General features: G+C 38.0%; 1 protein-coding gene across 12 annotated transcripts in view; it reads left to right on the forward strand.

Moving 5' to 3' along the window:
* Positions 1–14,489, forward strand: part of HNRNPC (heterogeneous nuclear ribonucleoprotein C) — a 55,624-nt gene that overhangs the window by 34,287 nt on the left and 6,848 nt on the right. The window lies entirely within an intron of this gene.

The raw sequence follows: 14,489 nt of genomic DNA on the forward strand, positions 1-14,489 counted from the left end.
TGCATTGTAGGGCGTTACAGCAAAACTACTTAAAAAAGATCTAAGTCTCTATTGAGCAAACCAGCTAATACAAAATAGGATACAGAAGGCATACATAAATGAATTAACTATATAAGTTGCTCTGGGGGTTATAAAGTGTTGAAGACTTGCAGATTGGGGGTGGTGGTTGACCCCATTCTAGAAGGCAAGGTGGTTGGAACAGTGGTTGATATGTGTTTGTGCGTGTGTGCGATTGGAACAGTGGTTGATATGTGTATGTGCGTGTGTGCACGCACACCTCTTCAGAAGAGCATTAGTATTCATTGAGAAATAAAATCAGGAAGGTGTGTGGATAGGGATACGTTATGGATGGTTATGAATTATAGATTTACACATAATAGGAACTAGTGAACTGGGGAATGACAATACAGAGAAGATACTAGTATTATACTAGCATTCGGATAACATTAGTCTTAATGAACATTAAGGAGATACTAAGTTTATTTGGTTTCCTGCTTTTTAATAATGCATTATTATATGGAAGTATATGGAGTGTACTCCTAAACTGGACTTGACCTAGTATGAATTTTCCTTCGCTATTTTTCATCTTAAGTTTTCAGTATTCTTGTCATTAGTGTGTGGTGTTAATATATATAAGAATTTTAGTTAGATCAGTTTCTGCTTTGGAAATGAAAGTAATAGCTTTCTTGATTAGGGAATGTTTGCCCAAAAGAAAAATTTTTGAACTGAGTAGATTAGTCATGCCGAGGGATTTGGGTAATGAAATCAAGTCAGTCAGTAAACACTATGAGTAGAGACCTGAACATAAGTACGTTTTGTACACTTTTTGTGTTTGAGACAGATATGGACTGCAGCAGGCTAGTCATTAATAGGCCAAAAAAATAAGACTAGAAAAATAGTTTGGGCCTACATTGTTAAGGTCTTTGAATGCCATACTGAGGTTGAGGTGATTTGAGTATTCTTCATGCATCATTCAAATGGTTATTTCATTTGTCCTTAGAGATTTCTTCACATTTTTGTGTCTATTAGTCTGAATACATATCTTGAAAACTATGCTAATTCTCATATTTTGAAAATATTAAGGTATTTAAAAATAGAGAACAGATTGGGCATCTCTTTGCTAATGAAAATGTGGTCAATGGGTGAGTGACTTGAAGCCCCTGAGACTTAAGTTTATCTGAGGCAACTGCCCTTTACACTCAACTCTCTGCTTAAGAAAATACTCAGTGCCCAGCTATAGCTCTAAGGATCCTTGTACACCTGGTCTAGGTAGATTCTTGAGTGTTGGTACATACATTTTTTTTTTTAAAAGCTTCTGAAGAAATTTGATGTTAGAGTCAAGAATCATTAATAAGGGATGAGGAAGTAGTTTTATTTCTGTAATTCTTAACTCTATTTCTTTGTCCATGGCTCCTTTTAGAAAAATTCTAGTACATTTATATATATGTATATACAATATAAATAATTTGGGAGTGTACCTCGAACTGGAATGCAAGAAACCTCCTGTTTTAAATTGAGTGTATAGAGATTTTTAATATGTACAATCCTACCTTTTTCATGAGAGTAGCTATCTAAAGTTTTAGTTGTCCTGTTGAGGCAGGACATCATCCCACTATTAGTTCAGAAAAGATTGTTTTTGAGTGAGGACTTACTAAAGGGTTAATTGAAAGGAGATGTAAACAGGAAGAAATAGTGAAGAAATTTTAGAGATTTGCAGAAATACCTTTAATTTTTTTGCCACTGCTCTTTGATCCTAAAAGTTGGTGGCAGTGCCTTAACTTTTGGCCATACTTTTTAGTTTTTCAAGAGGAAAGAGAATACCTTTAGTTAGTTTGATGGTATTACTTGATTTTTTTTTTTTTAGGGTTTTTACTTTTTATTTGACAAGTAGGCAGAGAGAAGGGGGGGAAGCAGGCTCCCTGCTGAGCAGAGAGCTAGATGCAGGACTCAGTCCTAGGACCCTGAGATCATGACCTGAGCCCTCCAGGCACCCCTAGAAAGACACTTGTGATAACCATGCAACCTGGCAGTAGTGGGTAAAGAGCCGATTCAAGTGTATCACTGAGGTCTGTAGTAGGAAAATGAACATACTTAGTTAAAAATAAAACTAAATCAGGAAAATTGCATTAGTTTCTCCTTAGAAGTCATTCTTAACATACTTTATTTGCAAGGTTAAGACTTTCACTGTTTTAGTTGCTAACATAGTGATCCTAAATCAGCTGTGTTGGATTCCTTATTAAAGCAGAATGGAACATTGGCTCTTAGATGAGCTGAAAGCCCTGGGTCTTCCTGTGTAAATGGGGTTAAATCAGTGTCTGCCTTAATAGTTATATTATTAGTTATATCTAATTAGTTATATCAGTCATATGCTTAAGAACACCGAATTCACGTAAATGTTTCAAGACATAAATTTAGCTTTTCTTTAGGGTTTTGTTGTTGTGTTTGCTTTTATTTTTGTTTGTTTTAGATTTTATTAGAGAGCCTGCATGACCTGAGGGAGGAGAAGGAGAAGCAGACTCCTGCTGAGCATGGAGCCTGATGCAGTATGACTGGCTCTATCCCAGGACCCAGGTCATTACCTGAACCAAAGTGAGACATTTGACTGACTGAGCCACCAAGAACCCCTAGATAATTTCATTATCATCTAGCTTTCTTCTACTTACTCTTACATTAGAGAGGCAGCTGATACGGAATGTAGGAAAGAACAATTGAAGAATCCGAATACTTCAAAGTTAGCAAAGAAGCTTATGACCAAAGTCATGTAATCACGGATTTCTTATCTCTAAAATGGAAATAATGCCTACTAATAGAGTGGCTATGAAGACTAAAGGAAACATGAAAGATAAATTGCATTATAAGGGCGTCTGTGGCTCAGTGGGTTAAGCGTCTGCCTTCATCTCAGGTCATGATCTGAGGTCCTGGGATCAAGCTTCATGTTCGGTTTCTGCCCCTTTTTCCCTACTTGTGCTGTCTCTCAAATAAATAGAATCTTTAAAAAAAAATTTTTTTAAATTGCATTATAAATATACCCACAACCAGTGGTTATATGTAACTACAACAAATATAACTACAACCAGTGAAGACTATGAGCATTCATTCCTGTTTATTATCAAGATCTTCAGATTTCTTACATGTTAAATTTGCTGGAAGTTATACTTCTGATTTTATTAATCCTATTAACACTGGCGTATATTATTTTGTTGACATGTACGAAAATGAAGGGACTTGTGGATACCCCACCAGTTCTCTTTCCAGAAAACTAACATCTGTAGCATAACTCAAGTTCTTTATGTGTGACAGCAGTCTTCCCAATGTGTAGTGAAATGAACAAATGGTTAGTGTTTGTTTTCTAGACCTTAATTAATTTTTTTTAAAGATCTTATATGTTTATTTGACAGAGATTGTAAGTAGGCAGAGGGGCAGGTTGGTGGCAGGTAGCAGGCTCCCTGTGGAGCAGAGAGCCCGATGTGGGGCCTCAGTCCCAGGATCCTGGGATCATGACCTGAGCAGAAGGCAGAGACTTTAACCCATTGAGCCACCAAGGTGCCCCAGGTTAATTAATTTTTTTACTGTCTTCTAAAACATCTCAATTTAAATAGATATAAAAGAGAACAGTGTAAGGGCACCTGGGTGGCTGAGTCAGTTAAGCATCTGACTCATCATTTTGGCTCAGATACTGATCTCAGTGTTCTGAGATTGAGTCCCTGCTTGGGCTTCACACTGGGTGTGAAGCCTGCCTAAGATTGTCTCACTTGCGTTTCCCACCCCACTTTTGGAAAAAAAGAGAATAGTGCAGAGTAAAAGATAAAAAGACTGCATTTATAAACATAATCCCAGTACCATTTATAATAATATTTCATAATCTCATTTGTTTTCCACAGATTTGATTCTGTGGATTACATTTTTTTGTATTTTAGCGTGTTTCTCTGCCCACCTATATTTTCTCTATCTGCTAGATAGATTTGCATGCTTGAGTTTTCAGGATCTGTTTTCTTTTTTTTTTCCCTTTCCATTAGGGATGAGGGAACAGGGCTTAAGGGAAACAAGAGCAGAATACTTCATAAAGGCTTTATGCATTTTAGTCATCATTAGTCTGATTTTTGACAGAAATTTTAAGGATGCAGGAAGCATTGGGTATTTTTATAAGGAGAAATACTTTAGATATCAGGAAGTAGGTAATTAACAGTTTTCTTAGGAGAATTAGAATGACTTGTATTTTTGTTTGGGGATGAGTGGGCATTTCTGATCAAGTCCCAAGGATTGTAAATACTTTACCTTTAAAACTGGAGAATAATTGGGGCACCTGGGTGGCTCAGTGGGTTAAGCCGCTGCCTTCGGCTCAGGTCATGATCTCGGGGTCCTGGGATGATTGAGTCCCGAGCAGGGAGCCTGCTTCCCTCTCTTTCTCTGTCTTCCTCTCCATCTACTTGTGATTTCTCTCTGTCAAATAAATACATAAAATCGTCAATAAATAAATAAATAAAGCCTCTGCCTTTGGCTCAGGTCATGATCCCAGGACCCTGGGATCGAGAGCCCTACATCGGGCTCTCTGCTCAATAGGGAGCCTGCTTCCCTTCCTCTCTCTCTGCCTGCCTCTCTGCCTGCTTGTGATTTCTGTCTGACAAATAAGTAAAATCTTTAAAAAACAAAACACTGAAGGGTATTCTAATGTTAAGACTTAACCAAGTCACTTATATTTTATATGTTGTCTGCTGAGAAGACAATGAAATCAGATTCTGTAGTTTTATGCCACATCCTGCACTGATTTTAATTCAGGGTATGGGTGGAAAATTTAAAACTGTTACCTGTGATCATTTAAGATTACCATAGTTTGTGGGTTTCTTTTTTTTTTCTTTTTTTTTTAAGATTGTAATTATTTGAGAGAAAAAGAGAGCATGAGAGAGAGGAGAGAGGGAGAAGCAGATTTCCCTGCCGATCAAGGAGCCCAGTATGGGACTCTGATCCTTGGACTCCAGGATCATGACCTGAGTCAAAGACGGTCACTTAACAAACTGAGCCACCCAGGTGCCAAAATTACCATAGTTTGAAAGTATTCTCAGTACATGTTGTACTAGGAATGGTGCTGTTCTTCCAAAATTAAATAAATGTATTTGTTAATATCTTAGCATTATTACAGTGATCAGATTTTGCATTATAATGATGGAAAAGTCCAAATGATTATTACTAGGTTATTTCCATAAGTTCCTTTTTCCACTGATTACCTGAATTTTGGCCTTTTGTTTTTTGTTCTTAAGGCCATTCCTAATTTTAGAGTTGTTAGAGGTTTGGGGGATGAATTTTAATGATTGCTGATGTATGTGGAACTACCATTTTAGATCTTTCAATATCTGAGAGACATACTGTCACTCTGGTTCATTCACATATATACTGTAAACTAAGATTCATTAATCAAAACATTTTATTCTGATAGGGTATAGCCCCAAAAGTAGTTTTTTGTTTAGTGATGACTATTCATGGACATCTATGTATACAACCAGGGAATTTGCATAAGTCATGTCTGTGTGTGACAACATTACTGTTTGTTGATGTTGAAAGTGAAGACTTGAAAGCTTCTGACAGAGATCCAGTTTCAGTTGTCCTATTTGAGAATCTTGTTGCTTCTAGGAACATTGTTGCTAAAAGACTTCTTGTGTGAGCAGTTGCCTTGAAATACTTAAAAGTGATTTCTTTTTCCATTCCTTAAAATTTATTTCTAATTTATTTACAGTCTCTTTGAGCATTGAGTTTTATTCATTCACTTTTGAAATGATGGATCATTAGAAAGCTGTATGTGCTCTTGTGCTGGAAGTATTGTAATACAAATATTGAGCACATTGCTGGAGAGCCACGGGCATTAAAGCTCTGTTTTTTTGGTTTTGGGGGCTTTTTTGTTTGGGTTTTTGTTGTGTTTTGTTTTGTTGAGGGATCTTAACCTTTAAAGTAAAATTGAAAGTTCTTAAGTATGCTGACATATACATGGTATATAAGTGTTTAGTATTTGTGGCAATATTTCTATAAACATTTAGGTCTCCTTAAGTATAAAACCATCCATTTTTAGAAAAATACTGAAATGTTATGGGATTTTTTTTTTTTTAAGATTTTATTTATTTATTTGACAGCAATCACGAGTAGGCAGAGAGGCTGGCAGAGAGAAAGGAGGGGGAAGCAGGCTCCTTGCTGAGCAGAGAGCTAGATGCGATGCATGCGATGCAAGGCTCTCGATCCCAGGACACTGGGATCATGACCTGAGCCAAAGGCAGAGGCTTTAACCCACTGAGCCACCCAGGCGCCCCAAATAAATAAAAAATCTTGAAAAAAAAAATCCTGATTTTGTTGAGGTCTTTGAGGACTTTATAATAAATGTCACGCATTGCGTATGGTACATGAATAACAATGTAAACCGTGTAAGTGACGACTGTAAAAATTCTTCCTTTAGAGCTTTTTCAGAGTGCTGTTAACTATTCCATATCTAAGTAAATACGCCAGCACACCATGAATATAAAGAATGGAATACATCAACTCACATAACCAAATACAGTATGTGTATGACAAGCTGTATGTTACCTAATGAAGAAACTGTATAGTTTCTTCACTATATGATAAGAAGCACTATATGATAACAGTGAAGAACTTGATGTGGAATTAATATCATATTGGCTGTTACATTCCCTTTATTGTACAGGATCGTGCCTTAGGAGAGTGAGTCATGTTTTCTTTTGTGGAGCTCTTCTAAGATTTAAAGAGCCCCTAGGTCGGACTCTCTGCTCAGCGGGGAGCCTGCTTCCTCCTCTCTGCCTGCCTGCCTCTCTGCCTGCTTGTGATCTCTCTCTGTCAAATAAATAAAATCTTTTAAAATAGGAGGGGGGGCGCCTGGGTGGCTCAGTGGGTTAAGCCACTGCCTTCAGCTCAGGTCATGATCCCAGGGTCCTGGGATCGAGCCCCGCATGGGGTTCTCTGCTCAGCGGGGAGCCTGCTTCCTCCTCTCTCTCTGCTTGCTTGTGATCTCTGTCAAATAAATAAATAAAATCTTAAAAAAATAAAAAAGAGCCCCTAGGTAGTTTCACAAAGTGCTATATTTCAACTTGCTTTTGATACTAAGGAGGAGGTTTTGCCACAGATAGGTTAGAGTTCTAGAATTGTTAATATATCTGGTTGTATTTGGGGAAGCATCCAGCTGTAATTGGAAGGAGTGTTGGTTGGGTGTCTGGGTGGCTCAGTTGGTTAAGCATCTGCCTTCAGCTCAGGTTGTGATCCTAGGGTCCCGGGATCAAGCCCCATATCAGACTCCCTACTCAGTGGGGGGCCTGCTTCTTCCTCTCCCTCTGCCCCTCCCCCTGCTTATGTGTGTTCTCTCTCTCTCAAATGAATAAATAGAATTTTTTAAAAAGAGGAAAGATTGTTGGTTGTAGAGGGCTTTGTGTATGGCATGTTAGGCATATGTCCCATAGGCAGATATAACTTAGAAACACCTTTATGGCTAGAAAAGAGAAATTGGAGGGGAAAAAAGATGTATTAAGTAGTTAACATTGTAAATGTTGGAATGGAGAGTAGGTACAGGAATTTCTGAGGTAGACTGGTCTTGGTGTAAATTACTGAGTTATTAGGAGACCAAGTGTTTTGTAGGGAGAAAATTATGTGGTATAGCTTAGATTTTTTTTTAATCTTTCATGACTAAGATCATACTAGTAAAGATTACATGAAAGGGAGGTTTAGAGGGTTTGAGTTGTTTGAAGTTTGGGGGAAAATGTTGATGCTTCTCTTAGATCTCTTTTCTAGGAAGGTATGCTGGTAGACCGCAGAGAAAAGTAGTTGAGGTGAAGTACAGTGGTAGAGAGCTAGCTCTCCATTGAAATGCAAGATAAGACAAAGAGGCTAGCCATTGTACTAAATTAATATTTAAGCACTTATTTTGTTCTAGGCACACACGAAGTTTTAGGTTTTGGATTAATTACATAAACAGTGAATATAGATTGAAGCTCTTCCCCCCTTCATGTTACTGGACTTAGTGGGACTATCTTCTTGTCCTCCTCCTCTTTGCATTTTTCTGATATTCCTGAATAGCAGTGGACCTAAAGGAAAAACACTTGAACTATTTAGGTTTTGAAGAATTGGGTGAGACCCATCTGCTTGGAAAGGCATGTGATTCAGATCTGCAGGGTTCTTAGCTACTTGCTTCATAGGTGTCATTTTAAGCATAAGGTGCAATTTTGCATTTGCTCTGAGCCCCCCTTTTTTTTTTTTTTTTTTTTTTTTTTTTTTTGCATTGAATCATTGCTCGGAGGATTTAATTGAGGGCATGGTTTAGTACAAATATACTTTGAATATAAACCTGGTTGTTATGGACTTAAAATTTTTTATTTCACTTAACATTCATTTTGGGGTGTTTAGTGTGTGTGTCCGTGTCCCTGTACTCTTCTTAAGGAAGTAGAGATACTTCTTTCTTGGGGAAGCATTTGACCCTCAGTTAGTTATTCACAGCCAAGTAATAATCATTCTCTGTCAAGGACTTGGGAGTACAGGGGACATTGAGTCTTAATTACTAGGTTTGACAGTAGGCTATAGTATGAAAGCTGAGACAGGATAAACACCTGATAAGCAAATGATGATGTAAAAAGACTCTTGAGAATCTGCTGTGATTCTGAATTAAATGCTGTTCTGGTTATAACCTAATGCAAAGATAGCCTCTGCTTTTTTAAGTCCTATTTCAAGATACTCTAAATTCAGGGGCGCCTGGGTGGCTCAGTGTGTTAAGCCACTGCCTTCGGCTCAGGTCATGATCTCAGGGTCCTGGGATCGAGTCCCACATCGGGCTCTCTGCTCAGCAGGGAGCCTGCTTCCCTTCCTCTCTCTCTGCCTGCCTCTCTGCCTACTTGTGATCTCTCTCTGTCAAATAAATAAAATCTTAAAAAAAAAAAAAGATACTCTAAATTCAGGTAAATTTTGTCATTCCCCTTAAAGTGGTTTTTTGTTTGTTTTGTTGTTGTTGTTTACTAATTTATTGGGGGCACCTGGGCGGCTCAGTTGGTTGGGCCACTGCCTTCGCCTCAAGTTGTGATCCCCGTGTCCCAGGATTGAGTCCCACATTGGGCTCCCAGCTCTGCAGGGATTCTGCTTCTCCCCTCTAAGTTTCCGTCTCATGGTCTCTCACTCTGTCTCTCAAGTAAATTTTAAAAAATTAATTTCAGTGAGAGAGATCTGTATTTTATATATATGTATTTTTAAAAGATTTTATTTGAGAGAGCATGGCATGGGGAGGGGAAGAGGGAGAAGCAGACTCCCTGCTGAGCATGGAGCCAAATGTGGGGTTGAGCCAAAGATGTTTAAATGACTGAGCCAGCCAGGCACCCCTATAAAATTCTGGGTGTGTGTGTGTGTGTGTTTAAGAATTTTATTTATTAGAGAGCACAAGCCAGTAGCGGGTGAGGAGGGGAGAAGGAGAAGCAGACTCCCCACTGACCCAAGCTTAATCCCAGAACCCTGAGATCACAACTCAAGCAGAAAGCAGACCCCTAACCAGCTGGGCCACCCAGGTGCCCCTAAAATTCATTTTAAAGTATATAGTTCACTTAGTACATTTAGAGTTGTGTGGTTGTGACCACCGTGTTCTAATTTTAGAACATTCCCCCAAATACACACTTTACTTGTTAACAGTCATTCTCTATTCTTCTATCTCCAGACCTAGCAACTACTAACCACATTCTTTTTACAGGTTTGCCTGTTTTGGACATTTCATATCAGTGGATTCACACAGTATTTGTCTTTTATGACTGATTTCTTCCACTTAATACTTTTAAAAAATTTTTTGGTTTTTCTTTATTCATGAGAGAGACAGGGAGAAGCAGGTGGAGCAGGGAGCCTGATACGGGACTCAAGCCAGATGCTTAATTGACTGAGCCATTCAGGCGCCCTTTCATTTAATACTTAATGGTTCATCCATGTTGTACCATTTGTTTATACTTCATCCCCCCCCCCTTTTTTTTTAAGATTTTATTTGAGAAAGCGCATAAGCAGGGAGTGGGCAGGGAGTCCAGTGCAGATCCCAGAAATACAGGATCATGACCTCAGCTGGAGGCAGAGGCTTAACTGACTGAACCACCCAGCAGTATAATTGCTGGATTATATTCCATTGTATGGATGATACCATGGATAAATTTGGTTTATCCATTCATCAGATCGTTTATCCATCATCATTGAAGGTGTTTTCACATTTTGAATGATGTTACTATATAGACATTTGTATACACATTTTTGCATAGACCTATGTTTTCATTCCTCTTGGGTATACTAATATGAGTAGAATTGTTGGGCCTTAAGGATATTTCCATGTTTAACCTGAGGTACTGCCATACTACTGTCTTTCAGAGCAGTTGTACTATTTTATATTCCCATCAGCCATGTATGAGGATTCTACTTCCCCACATCTTTGCTAACATTTGTTGTGTTACTATTTGTTCTTATTATTTAGCTATACTAGTTTGAGAGTGAACAGTGTTAACTCCTTGTGGTTTTGATTGGCATTTTCTTAAAAACTAGTGATTTTGAGCAGCACTTGGCTAACTCAATCGAAAAAACATGGAAGTCTTGATCTCAGTTGTGAGTTCAAGTTCTGCATTGGATGTAGAGATTACTAAAAAAATTTAAAAAATCACTTTGTGTATTTGTGTGTTTATTAGATACTTGTTTATTTTTGGAGAAATGTATTCAGATCCTTTGCTCATTTTTGTATTGGGCTTTCTTGTTGAATGTAAGTCTTTGTATGTTATAAATACAAGTCTTTGGATATAATATCTGATACTGACATTTTTGAGGTTTATTACTGTTTTCAGTTTCTTATAATTCTGCCTTGTGGTCATGGGAGATAATGTTAACTGTCGCTTTATACTAAGGACCATTTACTAGTTTATAAAGATTATGGTTTTATTATAGATTGGAGAATTACAAAATTCCAAGTTGTTTTTGGAAATTACATATAGGCAGTAGGTATCTGGAAATAAGAAAATAGAACATTTGTCCAGTAGAGCTTTCTGTGGTGATAGAAATATTATGTATTCACGTGGTTAATGTATGGTAGACATTAGTCACATATGGCTGTTCTGATTAAAATGTGGCTAACGTGGGTGCCTGGGTGGCTCACTGGGTTAAGCTTCTGCCTTTGGCTCAGGTCATGATCTCAGGGTCCTCTTAATAGAGGCCAGCTTCATCTGCTCTCTGCTCAGCAGGGAGCCCCCCCTCCCACTTGTGATCTCTCTCTCTTTCTCTGTCAAATAAATAAATAAAATCTTTATTTTAAAAATGTGGCTAATGTGAGTGAGGAACTGAGATTTTATTTTATTTTTTTGAAGATTTTATTTATTTGTCAGAGAGATAGAGAGAGTACAGGCAGGCAGAGGGAGAAGTAGGCTCCCTGTGGAGCAAGGAGCCAGATGTGGGACTGGATCTCAGGACGCTGTGGTCATGACCTGAGCCTAAGGCAGCCACTTAACCACTGAGCCACCCAGGCATCCCAGGAACTGAGATTTCAATTTGAATAGCCATATGTGGCTAATGATTACTCAGTTTGACACTGCAGATCTAGAAATTGGCAAAGTTAAGCCTGGGTCACATGAATTTTGAGTAGTGTTTAGTATGAGAATTGAAGTGACTAGAGTGTTCTCTTCAGTCAGGAAGTTGGAGAACTCAGCCTGCAGTTTAGGAACAAAGTTGACAAGGAATATTGATGGGTTATCCAAAATTTGGAAATGTATTGCAAGGGGCAGGGTGGGCGGGGGGGGTTGCCTGGGTGGCTTAGATGGTTAAGCGTCTGCCTTCAGTGCCAGGTCCTGGGATTGAGCCCCATGTCCTGCTCCCCTGCTTGTGCTCTCTGTCCGTCCCTCTCTCAAATGAATAAATAAAATCTTTCTTTTAAAAATATTTATTTATTTGACAGAGATCACAAGCAGGCGGAGAGGCAGGCGGGGGTAGGGGAAGCAGGCTCTTCACTGAGCAGAGAGCCCCATGCAGGGCTCAATCCCAGAACCCTGGGATCTTGACCTGAGACAAAGGCAGAGGCTTTAACTCACTGAGCCACATAGGCACCCCTAAATAAAATCTTTTTTAAGAAAATGTATGGGGTTCATTGGTGACTTTTACAGGGCTAGCTTTTGATGATGCTGGTTGGGACAGAAACACTACAAGATGATTTCAAGAATGGAAAGATTAAAAAAGTAGGATACCTTTTTACGTAACAGCAGAATTTACTCTCTACAGTTTTAACATAGTATAAAGAAGGTTTACAGTATCAACCAGTATAATCAAGGTAGAGAGCCTTCCCATACTCCCAAAAATTTACCATGAAGCACTTTTCTATCAACTTCCTGTAGCCCCTGGCAACCACAAATCTGTGTTCTCAAACAACTACTTAAAAGAAATTTCTTTGGAAGCTAAAGAAGGGTACTCTTCTGGCCTGGGATGGGCTTACATGCTCTTAACATGTGGTCCGTAAACAATATTCTCAATAAATAATCTTAATTTTGACTTTATAAAAAAAAATTGCACCATAATGACAGTTTTTAAGACACTACTTTTGGAAAAGACCCAAAGTGATTCACCAAGGCAAGTAACTGTTTTGTTGACATTATAACAAATGAATAAGGTTATAATTCTTGGGAAATTATGTTAAAGATTGTCACCTTAATGTAAGGCTTGATAAAAGCAGAAGCAAAGATGATTATTTTTTCTGTACATAGTCTTGAATCTAGTACTGTTCCTGAATAGATTGATTCAAAGCATTCCCCATATTATTGCTCCAATTATTTTTGTTTAGAAAATTTTCAGGTGAATTTTCAAGTTCTCTTTCCTGGAAACACCTGATTTTGTGTTAACATAGCTTGCCAGATGAGTCTATCAAAACAAATTAGTGTATTTTCTTAAGACTCTTGGACTCTTGTTAAATTGTAGCTTTTATTTTTTTGAATACATATAATTGGGTGCATCTTAAAATGAGGGGGTGTGGTTTATTCCCCCCCCAGTTGCAAATAAATCAGTGAGACAGTTTTCATTTGTACATACTGAAATTACAAATGTTACTGAGTTTTCAATATACTAAATACTGAATACTAAACCCATGATTCTTCATTAAAGATTGTAGAACCATTTATTCAAATTGTTTTTTCTTTAAAATTTAATAGCATCAGTGCCACTATACATTGAATGATCTTTTGCAGCATACTGACTTGTCTTTTAGTCCCTTTATCATTAAGGTGAGCAGGGCTTGCTGTTTTTCAGTCATACATAGATCATTTATATTCTTTCTTTATTTGACAGAGAGATTCCAAGTAGGCAGAGAGGCAGGCAGTTTGGGGTGGGGGGGCAGGCTCCCTGCTGAGCAGAGAGCCTGATGTGGGACTTGATCCCAGGATCCTGAGATCATGACCTGAGCAGAAGGCAGACACTTCAACGACTGAGCCTCCCAGGCATCCAGATCATTTATATTCTTAATGGACCATTGGATAAAGGCAATGCAAGAAAGTTAAGGAACATAAAGTACAACTGTGCAAATTTATATTGGTAATTGGCACTGTCTCCATATATTGCATTGACAAAGCCATTCTAAGTTCACATTTCTAGTCAGTTCAGCTTCTACCAAGAAGACTCACCAAGGCAGCATTTTGCTTGTGGAAAAACCTGCAAATAAGGTTTAATTGTCTCTTTAGAAATAAAACACAAATCATAAAAACAAAGCTAGTTGATTATTTTGAAGCACAACAGGTATTTTGGCAGTGTTTAAACGGGTCTCTTGGGCATCTGTTTTTTACATGGCAGAGTTTCATATTTACAATTTTTTAAAATATTTTATTTATTTGACAGATCACAAGTAGGCAGAGAGGCAGGCAGAGAGCCGGATGCGGGGCTCCATCTCAGGACCCTAAGATCATCTGAGCCAAAGCAGAGCCTTAACCCACTGAGCCACCCAAGCGCCCCTCGTATTTATTTACATTTTGATGCAAACCTGAATCAAACGTTACACAGACATTTAAAAACAAAAAACCCTTTATTATATAAATAAACAGAGACTTAAATCATTAGGATGAACTTAAAAATTCTATAACTTTTAGTTAAGTATTTGCATGTTAAAATGAACTTTATACCATCTTTAATCATGCATGTAAGGTAATTTCATTGTGTTACTTTTACATTAAAAAGCAAATGACATTGGGCACCTGGGTGGCTCAGTAGGTTAAAAACAAATGACATGATTTTAAAAGTTTGAAGGGTTGTACTGTGTATAGTCTAGTGAAAAAGGTTCTGGTCGTTTTACAAGATAATGGAAAGTAGTTATTTAATCATTCAAATATGGTTTCATAAAAGCTTTTATAAAGAAATGGAAAGAACTATCCAGAAACCATATTTTTTAATGTTCAAAGACCGGTTACTAAAGGCCTTGATTATTGAATAGTTATGTAAGGAGTGCTCTGAAGGTTTACCCTGGATGGTATGGTGGGGGATACCTG

This window comes from Mustela nigripes, chromosome 13, assembly GCF_022355385.1.
Source record: "Mustela nigripes isolate SB6536 chromosome 13, MUSNIG.SB6536, whole genome shotgun sequence".
NCBI lineage: Eukaryota > Metazoa > Chordata > Mammalia > Carnivora > Mustelidae > Mustela > Mustela nigripes.